Source organism: Neodiprion lecontei, chromosome 1 (genome assembly GCF_021901455.1).
Source record: "Neodiprion lecontei isolate iyNeoLeco1 chromosome 1, iyNeoLeco1.1, whole genome shotgun sequence".
Lineage (NCBI taxonomy): Eukaryota > Metazoa > Arthropoda > Insecta > Hymenoptera > Diprionidae > Neodiprion > Neodiprion lecontei.
In genome coordinates this window covers 38,001,967-38,019,286 of record NC_060260.1, presented here as the reverse complement: position 1 = coordinate 38,019,286, position 17,320 = coordinate 38,001,967, and positions in this window count along the sequence as shown.

Here is a 17,320-nt window from a genome sequence, read left to right as displayed (position 1 = left end):
AAAGAAGCACCTTCTGTTCATTTCGTGAGTTCGAAACGATGAGAAACTGAAAATAACAACTGAAAATTTACCTATGAAGAATAAATTGACAGATAAACGAGTATATAATTTACCAGATAAACACCTTTAATGGCGGGAAATCATATTGTACATACATATACCATATGTATAACTACGCGATTTATCGCAAGGTTCGATCTTTTGACCTTGACCCTTTGTCCACGTGAACCACGTCACCGCTCGAGTTCCCAGAAAAAAGCAATATTACACTACATAGGTATAATATACATACATAGACGGTGAATAAACAGAAGAACGCAATTGAAAATTCGATTAATATTATCATCCTCCTTGTTCTTGCCAGTTTGATTAAGTCTCTTATCCAAGAACAGAATGCGAGTGTATATAAAGACGTATCAGAAAATACGATGTTGTTGTTGGAGAATTCGACGTTGTTGCCCAATAACATCATTGGCGAAATGTATCAGTACGGCATAATATAGCATGCATGCAACTAGAAATCTGCGTCACGATCAGCGTGCTTAGGAAATGGAATAAAACGAGGACTCAGTCGTTCGCTTCGAAATTAATAGAATGATTGCGATTCGTTAATATTGATTTATAATATTTTCTGGTCAACTCTCCACCCCGTGATATTATTTCCATTGATTCATTGACGATTCCCAGTAAACCAAGTTATACGATTTCCATCGATTTCCGTACTGGATTAGAATCACAGGTCATAGTAAGCCACTGGAATCAAGTAATTGTAAATAACCTAAACCGTTAGGAAAACATTCAAAATTAATGGAAATCGCTTATAACAAACAAACGATTTAACGATTGTACCGATTACTTTAGCGCTATCCGTAGATTCGATTACTAATGATTGGCCAATGATAGCCAATGATTTCAGCCATGCCAAATGCCTCCTATAATTATTTCCACGAATATTGAATTCATTCGAATTTCTTAGACTTGTAAATTTTTATTCCCAACCATAAAATTCATGATTTCCTATAGCGAACGGCATTTCGATCCGGCCAACGTCGTCATTCTTTGATTTCTAACAATAAGCCCAAGGATTTCATCCTACTTAATAAGCGAGCTCGCATGTCCTGATCGTGTATCAACGTCTTAATCGGTTTTAACGTTGAACTTTTAGCTTCCTGCTCGTAACTAATACTTAGCATCTGTACATTGAGAGAAATTTTTAGTTCCGGTTACCACAGAGTCCTTAACTATTTTTCATTTTTTACCACAGTCGAAAAATATAGTTCTAGGTAGAAAATGAAAATTAGTTTTCTAGCCGTTACCGGAAAGTCTGGTATCCGTTACTATTCTTTCTCATTACGATCGCTGTTGCTATATTTTCTTGCAACTGTTGCGAAAATTTAACGCTTGTGCAACGATAAATTGACGTTAAGGCCTTGTTTAACTAAAAAAAGTCGAGCAAACCTCAGAAACTGATTTTGCGTTGCAATTGCCAAAAAAGGATCGACGATAGCGTAAAATGGTTAGGCGTACCTCGTTTTTCGTAATTCCAACAATATTCAAACAGTTTTTTTTTTAACAATACCTGTTTTACCGAATTTTTAAAGTTACCATAACAAATGACATTTTTCTCAGTGTAGTTATAATAACGCATACTCGCAATCAGGTGTGAAGCAGCAGGCACAGGCATGTTCGACTCGCTGTATACTCGATTCCCTTCGCGCCTCGAGGGCTAGACTTACACCCGTAACTGTTCTTACCGACGATAGAATGAGTCATCCAGGTACAAGCCGGCCAGCGATAAAAATTCTTGGTGGAACTCCGTGCACGTCGTGACTCATCGGACGCCACGGGAGCGTGAAGCAACCCTCTTTTCCACCCACCTGTTGATCCGCCGAATCCTCCGCATCCCTCGCACCTTGCCCTCTAGGCTCGTTTTTCTCTCACCCGAGAACCAAGGGTAGGGGAGAGGATGAGGAAACGGAGATTGGCTTTATCAGATCGAGGAAACCTCCTGGGCCCCGAAGCTCAGCTTGACTCATTCTCCTCGAAAAGGCGGAGAATCTGTTCGAATTTAATCAAGCTTCGACAGATCTTTGTTTATGCATTTACCTATATACCTAGATTCCATCAATGACAATGTGTTCCTAATTGACGATGGTAGCGTCTATTTAATTCCTCCCCTTTCACACACACACACACATGCGTGTTTATGACCTTCTGTAAATGGTTCAGACTTTCCGAAACTCATTTACGATGACTCATCGAGAATATGTTATTTTATTACTTTTGAGGGTTGTAAAATTTAGCTTGAATTCAATGGACGGGAAAAGTTGGGAACGAAGGATTATATAGTATACATGAAATTGTATGTGCTGGAGGTATTGAATGCGGGTATTTTATGGCAGACGAACGTATAATCCATTGTCGACATCATCGATAGCCAGTGATTAATACTAACAGTTTAGTTACAAGTCACGTGATAGTATGTGCATAAATCAGATCCGATTATCATTTAAATGGACTAACGGTACGCAGTCTCGATACTTCTTTTACAAGTTATGCCACACCTATCGGAGTACGATATAATAGGTATAATACGATAAATTCAGTAATTTACTCCTTCGAGTTGTGCCGCAGCTGAATTTTCAACCCTCCTGAATAGGAGACCCGATTTACAGCACTTGTCTCCTTCTTTTAATAAATATTGTCGCCGTCCATGGAACGACCAGCTTAAAGTTCAATCGGTAAAAAAGAAAACAATATAAAAAACAAAACGAGCAAGAAGAAGAATATGCGGGAAAAAAATTAATCTGCATCGCGATTAGCCGCAACAACATGTATTATATAATTCTACGTGTATAATGTTCGTGAGTCACACGCGGACAAGTACATGGTGAAAATTATACAGAAGTTATACACTAGCTGTACTATATTACAAAAGGCACGCTTCGCTGTACATAAATTTTAGCGGGCTTGTCACGTGCGATGGTAAATTTTGCATGTATGTGTCGCGTAGCTACGTATATACACATGTATGTATCAAGTGATATTATATTTGGTAAAGCATCCGCAGAACTTCAAACTGGTAATTTCCGGTCCCTCGAGATCTTCGGGGAAGAGTCTGTCTGCGGTTGTTTCATTCATACAGGTGAACAAGGCGAGTCAGGTAATTGCAAAGTCTTACTAGGAATTCTGAGAAAGTTCATTCACGAGTTTAAGGATTTACAATTCCTCCTTCGCCACTCTCCGTATCCAACGATCACTTTTAGTTCCGGCTCCACGCGATATTTGTTCGATGAATCACTCGCATCCATTATACGTTACGGGGATATTATTATTGTTATTGTCGCCGCATGTGTAATTATTTAGCTTCTTCGAAACCGTCATCTCTTTGTAATCGAATCATTTTTCGATACGCTTCGATTTTTTTTACGGAAATTTCAACCTCGCGGTAAACATATTCATATACCAACAATTTTGCCGCCGGGTATAGTGCTCCAAGCATCTTAAATTTTTAGCATCTTAAATTTCTTGACAGGAAAACCTTCTTTTCATCGTAGTTATAACAGAAATTCAAATGCTACTGGTATCAAATCAACGAGGTTAACGATTTGAATATCCCCGCCTTAAACCAAAACAAGTAGTTGGTTGAAATTGCCTTCGTAAGTGTACACTTTTCTTCTCAGAAACGAGCTCATTCACTGCGAAACCATCGTCAGAGCACCACGTCTAAAATTGCTTTTCCTAATATGTGTCTTTTATTTTCTTTTTCGTGGGTAACATCGATTGATCTGCTCTGTCGGTAATAAAAGATGAGTGAATAATTGTTAACAAAACAATTCGAGACGTTAAAAGAACAAAGCTTCAAAGAAACAAATATAAATTAAAGTGAGAGACTATTTGAAAATGAATGAAGAAGAAGAGAATATTTAAAAATGAATAAAGAAAAGATAGATAAAAAATTTTAATGAAAGAAAGACGATTTATATTTACAATTTTAATCTGTTTCACCTGTTGATCGATAATTTATTTACATTGTGAGCGAATGGTTGAATGAATATATAATATGTTGTTCGGATTTTGCTATAAATTTATATAACAAAAATAAAAGGAATGTTTGCAATTTTTCTACAACATAAAATCTTTTTCCAATTTATTTTCAAGATTCAAACCTATATTAAAACGCAGCTTTCTGACACTTATTGTTGGATGGATACGAAAACGCAAATCATAAGTAAAGTATTATGTAAAGTTCAGACTAGGATTTTTGGATTTCCTAAGGCTACTGAAGCTATTAGTTTATTCGTTGCAGGTCTGTTACTGGGTTGTTGGAGCAAGTGATTCACGAGGTTCGGTGACATATAAATACAGCGAGTGAGTCACCGGTAGCTCGCTTCCTCGCGATATACATCAATTTTTCTTTTTCTTTAATGAAACACCAGAGTTGTAAAAAAATTCATTCAACTTTACACTTTCGACGGCTATCATCATCCAGTAATTTGTAGAGGCGAGAAGAAAGGGTGATCAAAATTTTATCACGCACACGATACGTTACCTAAATGTGATCGAGGACTTTAAGAGTGAGATTGACCGCCTCGGTTGCGTTGGCTGTTTCCGATGATACTCGATTTTCAACGGGATTCGTGAGTTGAACGAGTATCAAAACCACTGCGATGACGTACTTCAGTTTCTGCATTTGAAAATCGGTCAGAAATGCATACGGGATAAATGCGTGCTACCGATCGTGGAAGAAGATATATATGTTGAAACTTGAATAAGTTACCCGAATAATCAGATTCGCGTCTAACTTCAGGAAACGATGGCAGTCGAAACGTAGCATCCTGAGCCTGACCTGTCTCCAAAAAATCTGGAACTAGAGATTCGAAAGTTGGTAAAGTGTTAGAATACCTTGATAATCGTAAACATCAAAATCGGAACTGAATTGTTACCTCCGTGAAAGATTCGTCTTTCTCAAAATCCAGTGGATCGATTTCGTCTATCGCCGCAACAAATCGATCAGCTTCCACCTGAATTTTGTATCCTTTAACGCAATACTGCGTGATTCTTTCCACTCTGGAAGAGGAAATGAGGGATTTGCAAGGATCAACTAATTGCAACTCATTTTGAATTGAAACTGTGTACGTAGAGCCAATTTTGGTGAATTGTGCGAGTCAAAGGCGGAAGAGTATGGAAAGTATAGCCTTGCGAGAATTTCAGGATTTCAATTCTGGAGTGAAACAATCTTACGACAAACTGTGTAATCGATAAGGCTGACTCATTGTCATCGTAAAACCATATCCACTACGATTCTCGCTAGTTAATTCCTCATCAACACTTTGTAATTTCCCTGTTTCTTTCGCTCGGTCAAAACCTCAGATTTACAAGCTATTTACAAAGCTTATCTGTTTTCGCTTCCTCTTTTCCGACACGGTAATTATGAGTACTTCGGATAAGTTGTACTGAATAAATAAACTAACTATACGACACAGAATTGTTTACAATGGAACACGTAGATTACGATCAGGAACGTGATACCTGTATATGTTCAGCACAACGTCGTAAAACTCCTTGCGCCAATCGATCGAATTTAGACTGGTAGAATTTACCTTGAGAAACAAGTTTGCTAGGATAAGAAGGGTTTCGGTTTCGATCATTATCATACTGTCGAGGCCCGTGAATTCGGCCACCCTATGAGAAATGGCGAACAGAGATGCGTGGCGACGGTTTAACCTCCTCAATTCAGCGACCCCTGAATTAGGAACGCACATAATTGCCAAACGTAATGATCAAACAGATAAAATAATGGCAGTTCGATCTTTTCGCCCTCACCGCAGCCTCTTCTTCTTGCTGTGTATCCACGGAGTATGTGGCGAAGCTCCTTCAACTCGTGCCGAAAGAGCAACATCGCTTGACCGAGAAATTCCATGGCTGCTGTCGGAACGAAGTTCAGCCAATAAAATGCTATCATTAGACCACGAAAGCCCTGAAACACGAGGCAATTTATGGATTGTATAAACTTATTTCTAATGCCAATTACGCACCTCCCAGTCACTCCGATACGAGGATGCACTTTGATGGAGGGTGGCAGCCACTACGTGCAGCAATATCCGTCCAACGGTTCCACATATATCACCACCCCAAGTGGAAGATTGATCCAAACGAGCCAGCTAGCGATAAGTAAGAAATTTATTAAGATCTATCGGCAATATTTCGCCTCAGTGATACATCGAAACGTGGCCAATTCGAGTCATGGAACGTTGGCCGGTTAATGAATGTGATTCTGAGGCCACGATTGAGACCATTTCTGATTATATGTTGTGTCGTTAGTAGGAATGAAACACCATGGGAACTTGAAGTTCAGCTTACTTCTCGATATACGGATTCCATTTTACTTCTTCTAAACAGGCAGCGAAGTTGAATGAACAGCGTTACTAATACAGCCGCGTCAAAGAAAATCAGATTCACTACGCAGTTTACTACATTGGCACACAGGTCGGTGGAATTCTTCCCAGTTATCACTAAATACGATAACGTAAGGCTGTAGCAAAAATTGAGGATGCCCAGTGTCCAGGCCGAGCGTGGACCGATGTACTTTCCAGTGTAGCCTTGATTTACACCAAAAATGCTCGCCTCCAGGAGGACGAGGTCCAAGAAACGCGCTTTGGGCATTCGCGTGAAGTTTGGCATTCGTTTTTCTGAAGTAGCGACCGGTTTGTAGAACTATTCGCGAGGAAATGTAAGGAACCTGCAGTGCGTAATGGAATCGCTCGGGGCGGACTCGAATTTCATCGATTACGAGGAAATTGATGCAATCAAGCCAATTTCCAAACTGTACAGTCACCGTAATTTTGACGATTTTATATTGTCGTGGGAAAAAGTACCGCAATTTATCGCCTCATTCCCGGCTAATCGTTTTGACGGAATTGTGTAACCTGGGTTTCGTTATTACGTATCCAATTGGTCAAGTTACCGCCTGCAGCATCGATATTCAAGCCGTCTGAATGTAATATTCAACGTTTCAGGTGAACATAGTGGATTCCAAAAAGCCTCAATCGTTATTTACCCGTCCACTACTATCGATCATGCTTCGCAATCCACACTTCGTAGCAACGAGCTGTGACTCATATGCTTATGCCGCATATTAAGCGCGGAAAGGAAAAGCGCGGTTGAAAGAACATTCTAGAATCTCGGCAATGGAAAAGGGAATTATGTTACCAAAAAAGTCTGCAGGTTAGATCGTACATTCCAAAATTCCATAAATTTTTACCCGAATAAAACATAATTAGAGATGAATGCCCCGAAGGAAATGCTGTCAGGATTAAAAAATAAGAATCCTGTGATAGTTAAAAAATTTATTTTATGATTAAGTTTTGATTATTTTTTGAATGCGGCTATCGCACGGTTCAGCATCAGGTTCCAATGGTTGAAATTGAAACCATAGAGGGTTCTCCCAGCAACCAGATCGAAAATTTGCGAAACGATCTAGAATCAGAATCGAAATCATCCCGCTTGGAGATTCCCTTGTTTATATATTACGTGAATGGTAAAAATTTCCGCACGTTTCAAGTCTCGTGACAATTTGTGTCACCGAGCGAGTCATCCGTTGAGTAATAAATAAATTGAGATCGGTGAGGCTGTGCATGTATACATATAAGTATAACATGTAACGTCACTGGAGTAAACAGAACCCGACAAGCGCGTCATCTCTTACTTGGTTGGTACGTTTACGTCACTTGCCAGATGTACGGTCAACCAACCAGTTATCCACTCTCTTCGAGTCCCCTTTACGCGGTAACGATTTAATGACGACGTCACTCCCTTCGCTGTCCTCTTGACTCATTCCTCCGACTATCGCGTGCTGCCCGCGGATATTATTACGTGTGTATGTATCGACGCGTGACCCTGTAGCCAGATCGAAGAAGAGAGAAAGAGAGAGAGAGAGAAAGAGAGAGGAGAGACCAGAAAGCGAGTGGGATGGATGGTCTTGCTTGGAAGCTGATCAAGTACCACGCTGGGTGCAGGTCAGAATTTTTTATCTCACTATTTTTCATTCCAAGTTGCTCTCCCTCCTGTTTTATCGCTGGTCTTGTTCCAACGGCAACATGTATCAGTCCGATAGTTTTACCACTTCTGAAAGTTTGCCTACTGCCATTAAATTCAACCGGAAAATTTTACACGGCGACTTAATTTGATACAGTATTTGCTTGAGAGTACCTATGGATTGTAAATAGATTGTTAAGTCGATGGTAACTTGTTAAGACGAGTACTGCACTGCTAATTGGCTTCTAAAGATGTAGCCCCATAGTAATATCGGTTGCTATCTACGTCTAATTTCATATGTAAACGCTTCTTCCAGTAAGAGAAAGTTCATTATGCTGCATGTTCATTGTGCTAAACATGCAGACGTATACGTTATGTAGCTGTCAAATCGAATCCTTTCAATACTAATTGGCGTCCTGACATTAACGGTGTCTTTCTAATCGAGTGGATCTCATTGTTATTGATCAACCATGAATTTGCAAGGAGTAGGGTTTCGGATTTAGGACCGTAGTTTCTCGGCTACATTTGTTGGTTCTTTATTGTGGTTTTCATACAGTTTTAATACTTGTGTTGGTCTTCGAGTAGCTAACCCGGAAATCTGCATGCCCTCGTCGCGTCCTCGGCTTGGTGACCTTCGCGTTAAAGGAACATCGATAACAGATTGATCATCCTAATGTAGATACGTGTGTATAGCATCTATTTTGTGTGAATGTGGGTTTGGAACCTCAAAACTCGATTCATAGAACCGCCACTTGACTAATTCACAGCAGGAACACACTTATTTAGCACCATCCTGTAAATTGAAGATTGATTAACAAACTGTTTTGGATACCTGCCTACCTGGACAAACAATTGTCAGGCTGAGCTGGGCCAGCCTTGTGGTGTTTGAAGTAGGTGTACCCGCCTACGCGATTTTCGCATACTTGGATTAGGTACTACTTATGAATTTATAGATTTAAATCTTCTGCGTTTGTCTCGCGTTCAAAAAATTCGTTAACATCTGGAAGAAACCTGTTTCCAAAGGTTACCAGCCATTAGGTTGTGGAGGTGTGACTGCGTCAACCAGTCTCCGTATTTTCCAGACTTCTGACATAGAGACCATCTATTTAATTCAATTTCCTTGCATACGGTTGTGACGATGATCGATTATTGTGCAGCTATTGCATCAATAATTCTGACGGAACGACGTCTGTATTCGTTTTCTGGGATCGTTAATTTTAATTTGTTTTTTATGTTGTACTTTGGCGAGAGTAGTAGAGAAAAAACATGACCAACAACTTGTGCGATACCCAGAAATGCACGAAGTATGATATATTAATTTATCAACCTCAAGTCGTAACCGCATCCAAGTACGTATCGCGTAGAATTTTCTCGCTCAGAGTTCAAAGTCTCGTAGACTCGTGTTCGTCGTACTGATTGTGAGAAAGAACGAAGCTCGTCGGTACCGGTTAAGCTTCCACGAGGCGCCGACATTACTAACGCACTGTACGTGCGTGGATGACTGTGTGCGTAATCCGATCGTGACGTTGACTGCAAAATTTAGAAAGTTCGTCGTGGTCGGATAGAAACCAACGAAACGTGACGTAGCTGGGCGCAAGCCATGCCTGCTACTTCAGGATGGATAACGACGTAAACTGGTTTTAGAATGTAACGGCTACTACGAACAACTAAAACACTCGCAAGCAAAGTATCGAGGAGGCAATCACCGAGGACTTTTCACCGCCAAGGCGCGTCAATGAATAGCCAACTTCCGCGTTTGTTGTGATTAGAGGTGTAATCTGCCATTCGCACTTGTGCCACACGGTAAACGTGTTACATGTGTGTAGAAAAAGCGTGTTTCGTTCCATTGAATCGAAACTACACGATACCGATGACTTAAATCTGTAAAAGTTACGTTGCCGAAAGGTTCTTCACTTTCTACTTTTTACCCCTTGCAAGGACGCGTACAACCATCGATGTTGATTCCGAATGAATTACATCACAATCACCGTCTTACACCGACATCAAAAAGTTTCGAGAAATGGAATAAATCGCACGAAGTGGTGTACGTGAAGGATATGTCATTGCAATTGCAACTCTTCCGAGGTTAATTGCAATCGGAATGTTGCCGCAATGTATCGCATTGCTAGACAATTGCAGCAACGTTACACATTATGAAAATTAAATAACGCAATACTGGAAGGGCTTTCTTGCAGTAGTAGAATAACTTTTGGATCAGCCCCATTAATCGATGCTGCTCGATTAATGATCCATGGTGCCAAACTGGATTCAGAATTTGTGGATTCAAGGTGACGGAAAAAAGCTCTCCGAATGTACAAGCGGCAAAGGGATCGTTTCTCTTCAAGGCAACTATGCTTTAAGGGGCAGCTATCAAGGTCAGCTGCAATCGATAAATCCCCTCGTAGTGTCTCGACGTGCGATCAGACTCGTATATAGGTATGTTCCACACGCCATGCACCCACACCCTTGCTCCCTCAGATGGCAGCTGGTCTGCACCATCTCTTTCAATATTCAAGATGCATCTGCACGATCAATCGCTGCGCAAGCATACGGATGCTGCATCGGAGTAGTAAAAGTACAAGTTCGTACTTAATTTTTGCACACGTGCCTTTCATTCTCGCTTTTCATTTGTCGCCTTCATTTCTCCTTTTAACACATATTCATATCTCTATAAACAAATGTTCAAATATAATCAATGAATTCGTCTTTAGGTCAGCTCCAATGGGAAAACGGAAGTAAGTATCGTAGAACGATTCTCGGTAGGATATTAAAATTTATTTCGTTTTGGCAACTTGGGGTTAAAATATGTTATGCTTCATCTGCACAATGGAAGGTTTTCGTGAATTCTTATCATGACCAACTGACTTATGCTCTACTTCGTTTTAATTCCGGGTGAAAATATTTTCGATATTCTTTTCATTTTGTCGAATAATTGGGTAATTTTCAGTCAGGAAACACTACGTCAAGTGTAACGGCCTCAAGATCCTATACGTTCCTTAGTTCTCCGAAATCCCCATTCCAATAACTTTCCGTATATCAACCGCATTCGACTTGCCCTAGTAAGAATTTATGTGAACAAGCGCTTCCTGAATCCATCCATTCACCATGCCCTCTTCATTCGCGTTTCATTCATTGTTTCATTCCCCCATTGAAGATGGCGTGCGGTGGAGAGACCCTCTCAATTCAAAGAATCGTTCCCCGGGTGTTCTGAAACCGGGACGGAGGGCCCAAGGTTCAGATCGGCGACATTCCGCTCTGCTTAGTCACTTCGGGATCGGTGGTGGGAGCGTTCGATTATACGCGCAAGTCAAAACGCAGACGGGCAAACCGCGCATCGTTTCCACCCGCGTTATTAGCTCTCCGGGATGTATACTTGGAGACAATGAATCTGAGACGGCTAATTTTTTTACACCAGACAGTTACGTTGGCACCACAGAAAAACCTACAGCGCCACAGTCGGCCGAGCGCGAAACAAACTCAATCTCAATAAACGTAACACAACCCATGACCGTCGATTCTAACCTTAGAATACGTGACAATCCAATAATTCATTATCCCGCGGTTTTTTAAGGTTAGATTCAACGGTCATGGGTTACGTTACATTTATTGAGATTGAGTTAGTTTCGCGCTCGGCCGACTGTGGCGCTGTAAATTTCCCTATGTTGCCAACGTAACTGTCCAGTGTGAAAAATTAGCCGTCTCAGATTCATTGTCCCCAAGTGTACGTGTGTGCAAAGAGACTTGTTTGCCGAAGGCATTCTGCGTGCACGTTTCGGGCTTTGCACCTACGCGACGCGACACGCACGTTACGTGTTACCCAGTCGCTCCGTCCTCTTCTATCCGGGTCCACGTAGCTCGTTGCGGCCCGTCGGCCCCCCGGCACCGGGAATTCCTAACGTCATAGCCGTGACGTAGAACCTGTGGTTAATGGAGTGGAAGTCGTGAGATGAAAATGAGACTCATGGCGCGGATATCGGGGGCCATCCCACGCTCCTCTTCTTTTTAGACTTCTTCTTCTTCTTCTTCTTATTTTTCTTCTTCATCGTCTTATTCTTCTTCGTCGTCTTGTTCTAATTCTTCTTCTTCTTCTTCTTCTTCTTCTTCTTCTTCTTCTTCTTCTTCTTCTTCTTCTTCCTTCTCTTCTCCCTCTCCCTCTCCCTCTCTTCTCTCTCCTCCTCTTTCTCCCCTTCCAACTTCTCTTCCTCTTCCTCTTCGTCCTCTTTCTATTCCACCGACGCTGCTGCCCTTGCGCTGCAGGTTCTAACAACAGCGTCGTCGTTTCCGGGGCGTAGACGCGGAGCTGAGGCGCCGAAAGGATGAAGCAACCCAGCCCGACCCGACCTGCACAATCCTTATTCTGCACACACGCGTCTCACGCTCCTCCGTAAACGGTGACCGCGGCCATATTCCGTTCCGTGAAAGCCGTCAGGGCAGCGTGGGTTTCGCCCGGTGCACAAAAGTCCGCGGCTGCTGTAGGAATCTTTTCTTTTTTAACTTTGTTTTCAATTTTTATTCCTTCGTGGCTCGGTAACGTAAACCGTGATCGCTCCCACGGGAAACTGAATTTACTATCCGTGTGGGTGTGCACGCAGATTTTTTGCCACGAGATATAAAAGTATTCATACGTTTTTCCGTATATGCATCAGCTGATGACATACTGAGATGAGATTATAGCTGTGTGTTTTCTATGCGCATAATTTACAGTAGAAGTGTAGGTATATTATACATGTCGCTAAAAGTATAGAATAGATATCGAGATAGTTGTTTAATTTTACTTCACTGAAAATACGCAAACAGAATGAAAATGGCTTTTCGAATTTTCAGTAATTAACAGTCAATATACACCTTTATATAAGAATTACGTACACATATTTTGTCAAGAAGCGATTAGACATAGGTCTGGGAAATTCCAACGGATATCAATCAGAAACTGTAGCGAGACGTCCGCATTGACATTTCACAATGATTCGTGAAACGAAGGTTTAAACACTGGAATACGAGCTTTCTGTTTTCATATTTCTTACGTGAAATCAATCACAAGATATTACTTTTCTTTTCAACTTACCTTGCTCAATCGCGTCGCAATACTAAAACTGTAATTCAGCCTCGTAGTTCGAGCTCGCGATTTCTTTACGAGTTGCCAAAAAAATTGACGCGTGAAAAACGGACTCGAAATCTATTCACCCGTGCTTATCGATGAATTAGATCGTGACTCAGGAAGTATAACACAAGAGTTTAATTCGGGTGCCTCGTAATAAGTCCAATTCGTCCGGCGAAGCACATCGGTTCGAAGAATCGGCAAACTTTTTGGCAAGCGTTCGAATCAGTTCCGAGAGGCGCTGGCGCCTAGCGCAGTGTCTTCGTTCCAAATATTTCTAGGTGCCAAAACTTTTTTCTACACATCTAGTGGTTATACACTTATACATATTAGCTCGGAAGGTAACCACTCTAGTCGATTATGCATCGCGAAATAAATAAATGTCACCTAGCTAGCTAAAACATTGATCAATGCTCTGAAATTTTTTGCGAATCTCTTTAAAGCAAAGACTTGAAGAATTACAGCGTCGTAATACCTTCAATTTATTTCTCCTATTATCATGCAAATCAGTAATTAAACCGTGTCACTGATCGAAGATACGGGTCATGCACAATTGCATACATATTTCGGGACTAGCACGGTACTCTTTTTTTTCTTTTATTGTCTTCACTTCCGATCGATCTCTTTTTTAGTAACGATCTCATGCAGCGGATCGGGTTACTCATACGTCCTCCGAAAACTGCAAGGTTAAATTTGAAACATGATACGTTGATGTCAATGTTGAAAAAAGGTTAATATCGTGATATCATCCCAAGGTCGTTTAGTATTATACCCGTCGAAATTGGTTAGGTCAGGTTTCTTACAGAGATCTATGAAACCGGGGACGTCGTCGCGAAGCAAAAACGGAGCGCTCGATCATGCGCGTTTTTAAAATTTATCGCTTCTCGTTTCTCCCCCTCGTTCGTTGTTCGCCTCAAATAAGAATATATTAATTATTCCACGCGTCGCTTGCGCGTTATTTTCGACAATAAACGATTGATGGGATCGTCGATCTGTGTGTGAGGTAATGAATCGCAAATCATAGATCTATGCGTTGATACAGGCAGGGCCGTAACCAATCAAACATCGATTTTGTATTCCGCGCTGCACAATCGTCGGCGCTACAGCCGTTTAGGGTTTTGCACCCGCGCCTTGATGTCTGCTGGTTACGATTAGCCAAAGAAGTTGAGCCAGCTCTGGTCCGCACATCGCGTGTCTCGAATTCGCCGTTAACACCGTGTGAATTTTAAACGGCGAAGAATTGCGATTCGAGATTGAATTTTTCGCAGGGAATCTCCCCCTCGGTTCGGTTGCGATCCCCTCCGCAGTACAGTATCTTCTCGCCCTTTTCGTCCTTCCTTCTCTTCCACGCCCCAGGCTCCTTTGGAGCAAATTGAATTTCCGGTAAAAGGTTCCTTCCCATTTTGCAGGCCTCCAGTGGATGAAATTTTATTTCATCGTAGGAACAAAACCATTGTATGCGGGTGTTGAAATTTATTACCTCTCATTATCATATAGCGAAATAAACATCACAGGGACAATTAGGATGTGTAGCGTGAATGGATTATAAATAAAAGTATACGCCTATGTGCAATTTTACATGTATACATACATTATAGATACACGTGCATTTGTGTAACGATTGCGTAGAGATGGTTTAACGCATTTTTCAAGGTCTTGGCATGTGGTTTTTTTTTTTTTTTTTTTAACGATCATCTGTTACGTGCGTTAAATATACTTACGTAAACGCATCGCCGTTTCTTTTCTTTTCTTTCTTCTTTTTTTTCTATCTCTTCTTCTTCGTCTTCAGTACCGTCTTTTCTTCAGCCGAATTCAAAGCAAATCTTGAAAACTCTCGTATATTATATTAGCTGTATAATTTATGCTCTTTGCGTACTTTGCTACTTAGGTACAAAGTACGTACACGTATACGTATATCTACATGTATATAATACGTGCATACTCGAACGTAATGAAGCGAGTTCGTTAGTCCGCGTCTATGTAAGATATATGTATAATTTGAAATGTGTAAAACCGCGAAGGTCACGTGCGAATTAGTATAATTACTACAAAGACACTGTGCAAACCGAATATGCATATTTACGTATTTATACATATTATAATAAACGTACGCGTGGGCGAAACCGCGTTGATTCGGAAGTGGGAAATAAGAAGAAATGAAAGGATTAGAAAAAGAAATTATGTGAATTTTCAACGAAGGTGTTAAAATAAGCAACATGCCGCGTTGTTAACATCTGCAAATTGAATTGCTAATTATATCATATAAATATACGTATACACGAGTGCTTGGAAATTATAGTTTACTGTATAATATTCGTATACATAAATACGTATATATTTTCAACCAGTATATCTACAGACGTTCCTTTAATCAATGCAGAAATTATAATAAAATATTCATGCCTGTCGATTATAAATGAATAACTACTCGATACGTGGTGAAAAAAATTGCAGAAGCGTGAGATAAATTGTGTTTCGGTACGACGGAAAACCTTCGATAGTAATCGATACCTATAATTTTTCGAAATTAAATTTAACCGGTCCTTGAGACGCGGTTCTAAGGTAAAAAAAAAAAAAAAAAGGAAAAAAAAACAAACGAGAATGAAACAGACACAAACAATCGTTGCGGTAACGGACGAAGCTAGAATTTATCATACATTTCTTGTCTGCGGAAGTTTGCGCTGCGTCATTCTACACTTCTCTTTTCTCTTTTTCTAATTTTCAAAGTTGGGGGAAAAAAAAACAAAACAGTTTCGAGGAAATTGTATAATTATAAGCTTTAAACAGCATTTAACGACTGCAATCAGTCGACGAGCCGAGCCTCGGTCCGTGCATGATTAAACGACCGAATGTGTATTCGAAAGTGGAACAGCCGTTAAACGTAAATGATATACATTACAGGTAGGCATGCCTATGTAATATACAATAATACAATATACAATTGAGTTCATTCTTGACAGCTGTCGACGCGAGCTGCTCGAACATAATTAAAGACATAAAATTATTGTAAACCTTATATACGAAGCCGTAGACGTAGACTGTAAATCTGAAGTAAAAATCCTTGACTTTTAACCACGTATTTATACATGCCTACGTGTTAAACATATACGTATATAAGCGGTGTACGTATTTCACCGTGACCGCAGACATTTTAATGTTTTCTGTTACCGCCAGCTAACACACTGGGCATACCAGCGACGTAGGCATCTTACACACAACGTTCTTAATTGGAGATTAACTCGTTATACTCAGGGTTTAATTGCGAATCGCTGTACCTGCTTAATTGTTCCTCAACTTGAGTGATTGCGGGGAAGATACGTGTATGAGGAAAAAACACACGCGAAAAAACAAAAAAGAAGAAAAAAGAAAAGAAACAGTTTAATGGACAAAAAACTATGAACCTACACTACTTACCATATCATGTACAGGTATTAATGTAGACGGAATCACCTGCCGTATATGCGGACACAATACGTTTCCCTGAAAATCCTGAATGCAATGCTGAATTTATATTGTCATGCGATATTCTTTCCAGTCTTCTTAATTATACAGACATGCAGTGTATTAATCACCTTTTCACGATCTTCAATCTTGAGCGTTTGTATTTCTCATTTTTTCTCATCTATTCCTGGAACTTGTACACATGTACGCATACATGTAGGTGTCTATGTTGCATATATATATACACACACACACACACACACGCACATACGTTTGCCTGATTTGAATACCAATCAAGAAAAGATTAATGCATACTGAAATCTTCTCATCCATGAAACTCAAGGCATAATTTTGTTGTAATTAAGCAGCGAGATCTTGAATGGAAATCTTTCTCAGAGTTTGTTTTTCGTTTAAAAATCGGAGACCTGCTTCCTCACGATTTTGATCAAATTATCCAGTATTTCCTGACGTTGTTGATTTTGCAGACGGAAAAAACCAAATGCATATATGTACGTGTAAAGAAACTCGCGCAATAGTGAGAATAATATAATTCGTATTCATTATTGTTCTCGTTCACCGCAGCAATTGTCAAGGTTACGAATATGCAACTGCGTGGTATGTATAAAGATCTTGATCTTGGATGCATCAAGTATGAATTCTTACAAACTACACAAGCGTTGGATTGTTTCAACGCCTTTGCGATCCAAAAAACGTCCTTGCGCCGTCCAGCGGTAAAGAAAATCT